Raw genomic sequence first — 13,040 nt, 5'->3', positions numbered from 1 at the left:
TGAGCTTTACTAGATTAATGCAGAAAAGATTTTTCCCAGACTCCCTGGTAACTGCTGAAAGTGGATATAAAAAGTAGGTTTGCTGCATAGAGAGTGGTTGATGAGATGGAGTGCTTGAGAATGTGGCAAGTGCAGAAACAGTGAATGAGTTTCAGGCAGTTTGATAAGCTTCGTGTTTGACAGTGGGAACATATTGCAATGAGTCTTCTGACTCCATGAAGATCTGATATTAATAAGTGCATTCGAATAAAAGTCCATAATGCCACTGCTACTTTCAAATGCTTAGTTTTATCCTCAACTCAAAAAACACATCTACCAAGCAGAAGCTTTCTATGCATTTTGATAAAAAGAATTAATCAAAACTAAATAATTTATGAAACTAGCCATTTAGATTATGTTTCACTAATGATTCTTTGCCTTTTTTTAAACTCATTTCAATGAAGTGAGAAATAAATGATGCTAGCTTACATTTCTGAATCACTGAGAACCAGAATCATTGATAAATTTGTAAACACAACCATTAACTTAAAATAAAAAAATTAAGAACAAAATTAATTACATTTAATATGACAGATGACACAAAACACTAAAATAAGAAATCCTTCTTATGGGTAACTATGGATTTAGTTTGAAATATTTCTTTGAAGATATTACTGCAAATTTCAGAAAGAATATTTATTTAAAAAAGAAATGAAACTGTATGGATGTAATAGCACAGGAACAGTATAAAAGTTTTAATGTTGACGTTGAATCACCAAAATAAATAATGGAGTATTTCAAAGTAGCAAAATTTAATCATACTAGGAGCAAGTTTTAAGGAATAAGTTTTATTTTGCTTCACAGCACCATACAAATTTCTTAATAATAAAGCAGGAGATGCAGAAATATTTTTATTTAGAAGGTACTGGAAGAGAGCAACACACTGGTCCTTTACATAATGATAATACAAAAAGAAGCCATTTGGTATATCCTGAGTATTATTATTGTGCGACAGATATTCTAGAATAATCCATATTTTGGGAGTAAAACATCAGTAAAAGACAAAAAAATTACCAATAACAAAAGTGACATTCCTCCCACACCATATGCCCAGTTTCTCTTACTGTTGATATAAATAATAAAAGAAATGTGTGTGTGTACATGCATACACAAAACACTAAAGACAGTCTGCATTGTTTTCATTTTCTGCCAGCTGAAATCCTTATGACATATTTCCTGAGTTATGACACAGCCAACATCTTTTTCTTTGATGAACCCTATGTTAGAAAATATTCGTTAGATCTTTGAAATGAGGAAAAAGCAAGCAAGCAAACAAACAAACAAAAAAAAAAACATATGTATACAGGGTTTTTGTTTATATATTATTATTAATATTATTATTATTCAGGCCTCCATAGAGTCAAAAGACTCATCGTGGGGAGGTCCCCCCCTTCCCCCCAAGAAACACAAAATCCATCATAATACACACAAAATGGTATTCCATATTACCCAAAACTCCTCTACCACGGATATAAATAATTCTTAATTTCAGAGAAATAAACCTGAAGAAAATTATCACATTATGTTGGAGGTTTAATGGATTTTTTACAACACTCAAAAAGAATTAAATTAGAATTTAATACTTCCTATATTTCGTAATAGTCACTAGGACATCTACGGGGATTACAAAAACAATTAATGTAACATGCACACAAAAACTTACAATACTAAGCCCAACCACGTGGGTGACAATAAAGTCCTATCTAGGTGGAGCGCCCTCTAAGGGCAGCAGTAGGTCGCCTGGAATGTAAGGTGGGACCTCTGGTGATGAGTGTTTCCCAAATCTTCGGAAGCTTAATGCAACCGTATTTGTTAAGATTTGGTTGGTTTCTGAGAGCTCCTGCTGCTTCTAAGAAAAGTCTCTCTTTCTTGAATTTCCTGTGGTGGAGCATGGTGGTTTTCTTCCATGATACTCTGTGGGTGGTGTCAAAAACATGGTCAGCCAAGCCTGAACGGCCATAGTTGTGTTTAACGATGTACGACTTGTGTTCCTCCAGGTGGATGGATGCTGATCTGCCTGTCTGTCCAAAGTACGCAAGCTTACAGGAACAGGGTACTTTGTAAACTCCAGGCAGAGAGAGAGGAGGGAGCTGATCTTTCGTAGAACGGATAAGGATAGCAAGTTTGCGGTAGGGCTTATATGCTGTGTGTAGGTTATACTTTTTTAGTATCTTGGCTATTTTTTACGAAGTGCCTCAGATGTAGGGTATGGTGATGGCATTTTTAAAATCTTGTTGAAGAGAGGGATGGGGAATGGGGGAGGAATTGATTATTTTTTTGATACTGTGTGCGCTGTAGCCATTGGAGAGGAAAGTTCTGTGTATGTGGTTAAGCTCAGTAGTGAGGGCGGTTCCACTGGAACAAAGATTGTGGGCTCTCTTGGTAAGGGTTTTAATGATGTCATATTGTTGTGAGGGGTGGTGGTGGGAGAGTTTGTGAATGTATCTGCCTGTGTGTGTGTGGGTTTTCTGTATACAGTGAAGGCAAGTGTATCATTAGGCAGTCATGTAACTAAGGTGTCTAGGAAGGGTAAACAATTGTTCTTTTCCATAGTAAACTGGATTCTTGGATGTAGGCTATTGAGATGACCGAGGAAGGAGTCTAACGTGTCTGGGCCATGAGGCCAAATGGAGAACACATCATCTACATATCTTAGCCAGATAGAAGGTTTGAGTGGGGCTGAGTCTATGGCTCGTTTTTCGAAATCTTCCATATAGAAATTGGCAAGGGGGGGTGAGAGGGAGGAACCAATGGTGGTTCCTTCTATCTGCTTGTAGATTTTGTTATTCCAAGAGAAATACCCAGAGTTGATGGCAAAGGAAAAGAGATCTAAGATGTCAGAGGGGAAAACGTTTTCTAAGAGAGATAAAGTGTCAGTTAAGGGAATATTGGTAAACAAAGAGGAGATATCAAAGCTTACTAATATGTCTGTATTGTTCAAGGTTAAATTTTCTGTGAGGGCTTTAAAGTGGGTCGAGTTTTTTATATAGGAAGCTGAATTTCTGGTGAGGGGGGGGGGGCAGAGAGTTGGCCAGCTATTTAGACAGTCTGTAACAAGGTGCATTGGTGGCATCTACTATAGGTCTGAGTGGGGAATTGGGTTTGTGGATTTTTGATCAATCAAATCCACACTCCAATCAAAAATCCACAAACCCAATTCCCCACTCAGACCTATAGTAGATGCCACCAATGCACCTTGTTACAGACTGTCTAAACAGCTGGCCAACTCTCTGTCCCCCCCCCCCCCCCCACTGGAAATTCAGCTTCCTATATAAAAAACTCGACCCACTTTAAAGCCCTCACAGAAAATTTAACCTTGATCAATACAGACATATTAGTAAGCTTTGATATCTCCTCTTTGTTTACCAATATTCCCTTAACTGACACTTTATCTCTCTTGGAAAACGTTTTCCCTTCTGACATCTTAGATCTCTTTTCCTTTGCCATCAACTCTGGGTATTTCTCTTGGAATAACAAAATCTACAAGCAGATAGAAGGAACTGCCATGGGTCCCCCCCCTCTCACCCCCCTTGCCAATTTCTATATGGAAGATTTCGAAAAACGAGCCATAGACTCAGCCCCACTCAAACCTTCTATCTGGTTAAGATATGTAGATGATGTGTTCTCCATTTGGCCTCATGGCCCAGACACGTTAGACTCCTTCCTCGGTCATCTCAATAGCCTACATACAAGAATCCAGTTTACTATGGAAAAGGAAAAGAACAATTGTTTACCCTTCCTAGACACCTTAGTCACGCGCCTGCCTAATGATACACTTGCCTTCACCGTATACAGAAAACCCACACACACAGGCAGATACATTCACAAAATCTCCCACCACCACCCCTCACAATACGACATCATTAAAACCCTTACCAAGAGAGCCCACAATCTTTGTTCCAGTGGAACCGCCCTCACTACTGAGCTTAACCACATACACAGAACTTTCCTCTCCAATGGCTACAGCGAACACAGTATCAAAAAAATAATCAATTCCTCCCCCATTCCCCATCCCTCTCGTCAATAAGATTTTAAAAATGCCATCACCATACCCTACATCCGAGGCACTTTGGAAAAAATAGCCAAGATACTAAAAAAGTATAACCTACACACAGCATATAAGCCCTACCGCAAACTTGCTACCCTTATCCGTTCTACGAAAGATCAGCTCCCTCCCCTCTCTCTCTGCCTGGAGTTTACAAAGTACCCTGTTCCTGTAAGCTTGCGTACTTTGGACAGACAGGCAGATCAGCATCCACCCACCTGGAGGAACACAAGTTGTACATCGTTAAACACAACTATGGCCATTCAGGCTTGGCTGACCATGTTTTTGACACCACCCACAGAGTATCATGGAAGAAAACCACCATGCTCCACCACAGGAAATTCAAGAAAGAGAGACTTTTCTTAGAAGCAGCAGCAGCTCTCAGAAACCAACCAAATCTTAACAAATACGGTTGCATTAAGCTTCCGAAGATTTGGGAAACACTCGTCACCAGAGGTCCCACCTTACATTCCAGGCCACCTACTACCGCCCTTAGAGGGCGCTCCACCTAGATAGGACTTTATTGTCACCCATGTGGTTGGGCTTAGTATTGTAAGTTTTTGTGTGCATGTTACATTAATTGTTTTTGTAATCCCCGTAGATGTCCTAGTGACTAGGACGAAATATAGGAAGTATTAAATTCTAATTTAATTCTTTTTGAGTGTTGTAAAAAATCCATTAAACCTCCAACATAATGTCCTCACAGCACTTAAGCCTCTACACAAGAAAATTATCACAGTTTATTTGTTTTTAAAATAAGAAAGTTTTCATTTGAAGAATAAAAATGCCATTACAACAATATGATGAATATGTGGGGAAAAAAAAAATTAGTTTATTTTATTCATTTTTATCCTGATGAAAACTAACATACCGAAAAGAAAAATCTGTTAGAAAGCTCTAAAAATAATCAATATCGATAAGCTTTCAGAGGTGAACTCTAGATTCAAATACCCAAATATTATTGAATAAAAAATGAAGGGATGAATGAATCAATGAGTTTCAACACAAGAACCAGGTCTTGAAAACTCTCTAGAAATTCTGAAGAAAACATTCATTAATTTGGCTAGCAAGGCATGTAGCGAAGCTGCCTGCAAGCATAAAAATATTCATGGTAAACTCAAAAAGTTAACACAGAAAAGAAGAAAGCATATTGAGAGTTCTTAGCAAGTAAGTTAACATGTAGCCTGAGAGAATGCAAAGAAAAATGTACAAAAACTAACCTATATGTTCAAGTAGTTAAATAACATCATAAGAAGATTTTTGTAGTAACAAAGAAGATAAATATCAAGAAGGATTCAAAGTGTTTTGGATGCCAATGAAAGGCTTAGAAATGGAGGAGAGAATACTGAAAGGAAATACAGATGATAAACATGACAAAAAACTGAAGATAGAAGGTATTCTGTACATATGGGGTTATTACTTTGAAAGACTTAAATGAAACAGTGACAGAAGAGAAGCAAAAAAAAAAAAATATTATAAAGGGATTCAGTCAGAAGTACATATCAATACTGCCAAAACCTCAAATTACGTTAACATCTTCAGGGATCACAAAATAATGATATGTGCATGCAGGCACTAACACTAAGCAAATATGGCTGAAGAAAGCAACTGAAGTTGGTCCTCGAGTCTTAAAGGTGTCCCCTAGTGGGGCACGCTTTTAGGACTCTAGGACCGACTTCAGTTGCTTTCTTCAGCCCTATTTGCTTAGTGAGTGCCTGCATGCACATATCATTACTTTGTGATCCCTGAAGATGATAATGTAAAATTACCAAAATATAGGAGGTATTAATTGAAGTTGTTAATTAATATTCTAGTATACGTTGTCTATCCCTAAAATCTGAGAGTTATGTATTACCAACATATAAGTTTATCTGCAAGAAAAAAAACCTCACCTGCGGAAAGGTAGGAGTATAAGATATTTGAACAGAAATACCTCTAAAAAACTTCTATACCTTCTCCAATTATAATCCATATAATTGGAGAAGAGCTCATAGTATTCATCTAAACAAAACAAAGGAAATAAAACTGAATGTGAGAATTGCAGAGGAATTTCCCAATTGATTGTTCTAGGTAAGATTTATACAAGCATGCTTGAAATCAGCTTGAGAAAAACTGTAGAACAAGCTGAGTTCAGGCCAAACAAGTGCTGTCACAATCATATTGGAGAAGTAGGTTTTAATACCAGAGGGACAGGTTCCAGGTTTAAAGAGGAGAGTGTGTTTCAAATAATGAGTACTCTGGATGCCAATAAAGCAATGGGACTGGATGGAATTTCGCCAAGGGTTTTAAGACAATCTGCTAAAGAACCGACAGTTCCGTTGACCTTGGTTTTCAATAAAAGTCTGGCCACAGGAAAGGTACCCAAGGAGTGGAAGGAGGGTAAGATAGTGCCATTGCATAAGTCTCAATCATATCTCCCCTTTTCCGCCTCTCAACCAATTTCTGCAACCCACAAATCTTCAACCTGTTTTCATAAGGTTCATTCCATAGACCTGCTATCATCTTGGTGACTCTCCTCTGGATCCTCTCAATCTCCTCCCCATCAAGAAGAAACCTAGGTGACCAGATCTGGGCACAGTAATCAAGATGGGGTCTTATCAAGGCTCGATAGAGAGGAACAATAACTTGCTTATCTCTGCTCATCAAAGTATTCTTCAGCATCCAAGTGATTCGATGAGCTGATTTAGCCACTTTTGCAATGTGCCCCCTAAACTTCAACTCCCTATCCACCAACACTCCCAAGTCCCTGGCTTCATCAATCTCCAGGAGTACAGTTACACCAATGTGATATACTGCTGCTAATCTTTTCATCCCAAAATGCATAACCTTACATTTTGCCACATTAAATTGACATCCATTCTCCTTAGCCCATACCTCCAATCTATCCAAATCATCCTGCAAAATTTTGACATCTTCTGCATTCACTATTGCCCTACCCAACTTAGCATCATCAGTGAACAAATGAACCGTTCCTCACAGATCCTTCCCTATATCGTTAATGAACAAAATAAACAGCAGTGGTCCAAGAACAGAACCCTGCTGCACACCACTAGTCATAGACCTTCTTTCGAACTCTACTGCTGAGTAAACTACTCTCTGATATCTCTTCATCAACCACCCTCCTATCCACCTCACCAACCCTATATCCATTCTCATATCTTGCAGTTTATGGATTAGACTTCCATATGGTATCAAAGGCCTTAGCCAGGTCCATAAACTTCAAGATATGGGAATGGATATAGGGTTGGTGAGGTGATATGCTGATCGGTCGGTATTTTGCAACAGTAGTCTTGGATCCTCCTTTATGCAGTGGAACTATTTTCCCCTCTTTCCACCCCATCGGGATTAAACCAGACCAGAGACTCAGATTAAACAATAAGGTCAAGGGCACTGACAATTCTTTAGCCTCTTCACGTAAGACCCATGCTGATATACCATCCAATCCCACAGATGTTAAAGATACCAAGCAATTTTAAACCTGGTTTTACTCCATTTTTTCCAAGTAAGCAAACAGACAATGTCAAGTTTGCGCCTGCAATTTATGCAAGACTAGCTGATCCCACAGGTAGTGCAAGACCAAGGCAACTCGTGGTAAAAGTGGAGCAAGCTCTGATCACTAATCTTAATATTTACCCTTAATGCCAAAACACATCTCCAAGAAGGGGATGTATGATGTTTTGTATTAAAGGGTCTTGCACTACCTGTGGGATCAGCTAGTCTTGCATAAATTGCAGGTGCAAATTTGACATTGTCTGTTTGCTTACTTGGAAAAAATGGAGTAAAACCAGGTTTAAAATTGCTTGGTATCTTTAACATAACTATACCCAAGTTAAAAATACTTTCTACATCTATATCTCCTCCTGAGATTTTTATTTAATAAGGTTATAACACCTTATGGTAACTTGTTTTGGTAAAATACTTACAAGCTCTGCATTACTAAATCTTGGTATTTCTAGCCTGGCTCCCACTGATGAGACCTCAATAAAGGTCGAAACCGGTCTGGGTAGTGGCCCCTTGCCTTTAATACAAAACATCATACATCCCCTTCTTGGAGATGTGTTTTGGCATTAAGGGTAAATATTAAGATTAGTGATCAGAGCTTGCTCCACTTTTACCACGAGTTGCCTTGGTCTTGCACTACCTGTGGGATCAGCTAGTCTTGCATAAATTGCAGGCGCAAACTTGACATTGTCTGTTTGCTTACTTGGAAAAAATGGAGTAAAACCAGGTTTAAAATTGCTTGGTATCTTTAACATAACTATACCCAAGTTAAAAATACTTTCTCCAATCCCACAGATGTATTCACATTAAGGTTCTGTAATAGACTATTCACCTCAATTTCATCCACCACAATTCCCCTATAAACTAATAGTTTATAGGGGAATTGTGGTGATATATATAGGGAAAGATACCAAGCAATTTTAAACCTGGTTTTACTCCATTTTTTCCAAGTAAGCAAACAGACAATGTCAAGTTTGCGTCACCAAACTTGACATTGTCTGTTTGGTGATGCAAACAGACGTCACCACCTGGATGATATACTCTTGCAAAGTGCTCACTCAGTAATTCCACTATATCGACTGATTCAGTGATCTCTGTTAGATCCTGAATGGATGAATTTTAAGAAATTATTCATTCAGAGTCTAACATAAGAATTTGGCTAACTCAGATAATACCTGGTTAACAGCACACAGTTCTGAATTTATGTTGTATAGGAAGTTGTGTAATAACATGTAAATCGCACTACAAAAATCTTGTAGTTGAAAACTTAACTGAAAGATTATCGGATTAATGAATTTGTAATAAGGAAATAATAGTATAATCTTGTCCCATTAAGCTGTCCTAAACTTAATAAGTCACCAAAGAAGTTCAGAGTGCAAAGGTTGAGTTACATACACACGTATCGGCTGTAATGCCGCAAGCTACTACATATGAGGAAGATGACGCAAGTGAGATTTCCTAGAATACAGCACCTAACGGCAGCTAGGACTTTGAGGATCATCTTGAGTGCATGAAAACTAAGGGTCGTGTGGAAAAGAAGGGATGATATATAAGGCAATGCGTGCAATAATGTGAGGCTTTTTTTTCTGGTTGTTCCTGACTTCACCTCGAGGATTCCTGACTAGCGGACAGAGTAGGGACGAGCGAGAGGGTCCCATTATGCTGGATAGTGGACATTCTGAGTAAGCTGAACAAGATTCCATGATTAGCAGCAAGCTAATCATTGGCCTACGCAGAAATTGTGCCAGTCGCCGGATGTCCCACTCAAGTAGGAGCAGAGACAACACTGTATCGAGGCAGTGAGAAGTTCGAGTCCGGAAGAATGTAAAATGGACAGCGTAATCGTAAGCCTATTGCAGAAGAACAGATCAAAGGAGGACCCGAACAACACGTGGCTGTTAACAGACCTTCGGAAAAAGATTGGGTAACGTAAAGACCTTTACTATATGTTTGAATGAGACAGAATTTAATGTTAGATTATATTAAGTGGACAATTCATAGTGGACTATAATAAGGATTTGTATTTTGAGATAGAGTAATTCTCCAGAACAAAGGAATGTCAGGAGTGAAATTTTAGCTGCATGTGAATGAGATTATATGTGAATTTGTAATTTTGTAGATGATCTATACCAGAATAGTAACGGGTTGTGAAATGTTTTTTAATGTAGCATGCAATAAGAGTTTGATTTAGAATAACATAGTTAGCTAGTTTTAATGTTTTATAGTTTGTGTGTGATTAGCAATTTGATCTGTGAGTGTTTTGTTAAATTAGCATTGAGTAACTAACTTAGCAAGAGATTTTGAAAAGCTTAGTATCCTATTCCAATTATAGTTGTAAAGTGTAATTTGTTCCAATAAATATGTTTTGTTGTATATGCCTGACTCATGCCTGATTTCAAGAATTCAAATTACCACTAACAAAAAATTTAGAACCATAGCAGGAGGGAACTTAATGAAAGTGTTTGAGTAATAGATTATTGGCTACGATTGCAATTAGTACCAGTATCTATTTAGTGTATATTAGAATGAATGCCAATTAACCTAGTAATATTCCCTGAATTTTGAATAAGCTCATATTATAGGACTCTGGCTGGCACAGCAATAAAAAATAAATTTGCCAGTGTCTGAAAAGGAATCCTAGGTAGAGTCGTGTCAGGCACACTTTAAGGAAGTAGCATATTAGTATATTATATCAGTGAAGTAAGTAAGAAAAAAAAAATATATATATATATATATATAAAAGGAAGAGAGAAAGAAAGATACAAATAAATAGACAATATCTTTAACAATAACGAAGATATAACACCTCCCTACCATCGGCATTCCTTAAAATCATTCTGCCATGTACAGTTTTTATACTCTGGATGATATACTCTTGCAAAGTGCTCTGGCATTTGAATTTATGTTGTATAGGAAGTTGTGTAATAACATGTAAATCGCACTACAAAAATCTTGTAGTTGAAAACTTAACTGAAAGATTATCGGATTAATGAATTTGTAATAAGGAAATAATAGTATAATCTTGTCCCATTAAGCTGTCCTAAACTTAATAAGTCACCAAAGAAGTTCAGAGTGCAAAGGTTGAGTTACATACACACGTATCGGCTGTAATGCCGCAAGCTACTACATATGAGGAAGATGACGCAAGTGAGATTTCCTAGAATACAGCACCTAACGGCAGCTAGGACTTTGAGGATCATCTTGAGTGCATGAAAACTAAGGGTCGTGTGGAAAAGAAGGGATGATATATAAGGCAATGCGTGCAATAATGTGAGGCTTTTTTTTCTGGTTGTTCCTGACTTCACCTCGAGGATTCCTGACTAGCGGACAGAGTAGGGACGAGCGAGAGGGTCCCATTATGCTGGATAGTGGACATTCTGAGTAAGCTGAACAAGATTCCATGATTAGCAGCAAGCTAATCATTGGCCTACGCAGAAATTGTGCCAGTCGCCGGATGTCCCACTCAAGTAGGAGCAGAGACAACACTGTATCGAGGCAGTGAGAAGTTCGAGTCCGGAAGAATGTAAAATGGACAGCGTAATCGTAAGCCTATTGCAGAAGAACAGATCAAAGGAGGACCCGAACAACACGTGGCTGTTAACAGACCTTCGGAAAAAGATTGGGTAACGTAAAGACCTTTACTATATGTTTGAATGAGACAGAATTTAATGTTAGATTATATTAAGTGGACAATTCATAGTGGACTATAATAAGGATTTGTATTTTGAGATAGAGTAATTCTCCAGAACAAAGGAATGTCAGGAGTGAAATTTTAGCTGCATGTGAATGAGATTATATGTGAATTTGTAATTTTGTAGATGATCTATACCAGAATAGTAACGGGTTGTGAAATGTTTTTTAATGTAGCATGCAATAAGAGTTTGATTTAGAATAACATAGTTAGCTAGTTTTAATGTTTTATAGTTTGTGTGTGATTAGCAATTTGATCTGTGAGTGTTTTGTTAAATTAGCATTGAGTAACTAACTTAGCAAGAGATTTTGAAAAGCTTAGTATCCTATTCCAATTATAGTTGTAAAGTGTAATTTGTTCCAATAAATATGTTTTGTTGTATATGCCTGACTCATGCCTGATTTCAAGAATTCAAATTACCACTAACAAAAAATTTAGAACCATAGCAGGAGGGAACTTAATGAAAGTGTTTGAGTAATAGATTATTGGCTACGATTGCAATTAGTACCAGTATCTATTTAGTGTATATTAGAATGAATGCCAATTAACCTAGTAATATTCCCTGAATTTTGAATAAGCTCATATTATAGGACTCTGGCTGGCACAGCAATAAAAAATAAATTTGCCAGTGTCTGAAAAGGAATCCTAGGTAGAGTCGTGTCAGGCACACTTTAAGGAAGTAGCATATTAGTATATTATATCAGTGAAGTAAGTAAGAAAAAAAAAAAAATATATATATATATATATAAAAGGAAGAGAGAAAGAAAGATACAAATAAATAGACAATATCTTTAACAATAACGAAGATATAACACCTCCCTACCATCGGCATTCCTTAAAATCATTCTGCCATGTACAGTTTTTCTTTTACTAACAGCATACTGAAAGAACTGTTTGGGATTGTCTTCAGCTTGCATGGCTAATTTCCTTTCATAATCCGTTTTTGCCTTTCTCACCACACTTGTTACCCTTCTGGCATGCGCTTTATACCGTTCATGTGCCTGTAGGTCACCTTTTCCTTCCACAGTTGTTTCTTTTTTTGCAACTCAAATTTAATGGTGTTATTCATCCATTTAACCCCTACTTGATTTACTATTCGGACTCTAGGTATATAGTCTGCCATAACCTCCTGCAAATGCTCCTTGACCACTTCCTATGCCCTATCAACATCCGGTCCTTGTAGTTTTACATGCCATGGCACTGAACCAAGCAATCTCCATACTTGCCAGCACGGTAATTCCACATGTACACTGTCTTAACCAAAAATTTCACACATTTAGCCACCTCCCAGGTCAAGATCCTATGATCACTCTCACCAATAGGTGGCAACATGGTCTTATTCATTACAGTGAAATTCTCAGATGCTATTACTAGGTCAAGCACCCTCAAACCCCTAGTATTTTCCATTACATGCTGTCTCAGATAGTTATCCCTCAGTAACTGAATAAAATCCAGTTCCTTCCTCACGTGTCCTCTCCTCCTTCCAATCAATGTTACTATAGTTGAAATCCCCCATAATAATTACCCTCCTTCCACTCATTTCATCAATTTGCCTATGTATACTATCTCCACCATCTATCCCATCACCTGGTATATAACAGCACCCAACTGCACATTTTGTTTCATTAGTCTCAATCTCACACCAAATAGCCTCAAATGAGCTCCTTTCACTATCCTGCAATACAACTTCTATTCTCCTTGATTGCAGTTCATCAGTTATCATCAATAACACTCCTCCCCCTATTTTATTCTCTGTCCCTCCTG

General features: G+C 37.7%; 1 protein-coding gene across 3 annotated transcripts in view; it reads right to left on the bottom strand.

Moving 5' to 3' along the window:
* Positions 1-807: 807 nt before the first annotated feature.
* LOC150103650 (uncharacterized) overlaps positions 808-13,040 on the bottom strand; it is a 374,591-nt gene continuing 362,358 nt past the window's right edge. For all 3 annotated transcript variants that reach the window (XM_090398370.1, XM_090398369.1, XM_090398371.1), the window contains exon 16: positions 808-1,256. The gene's annotated coding sequence lies outside the window, so the exon portion shown is untranslated. The remainder of the gene's footprint in view (positions 1,257-13,040) is intronic.

Source organism: Typopeltis vanoorti, chromosome 9 (assembly GCF_054136105.1).
Source record: "Typopeltis vanoorti isolate ZY-2024b chromosome 9, IOZ_Tvanoo_1.0, whole genome shotgun sequence".
Lineage (NCBI taxonomy): Eukaryota > Metazoa > Arthropoda > Arachnida > Uropygi > Thelyphonidae > Typopeltis > Typopeltis vanoorti.
The sequence above is the reverse complement of the archived record's forward strand: the minus strand, read 5'-3'. Positions and strand labels throughout refer to the sequence as shown.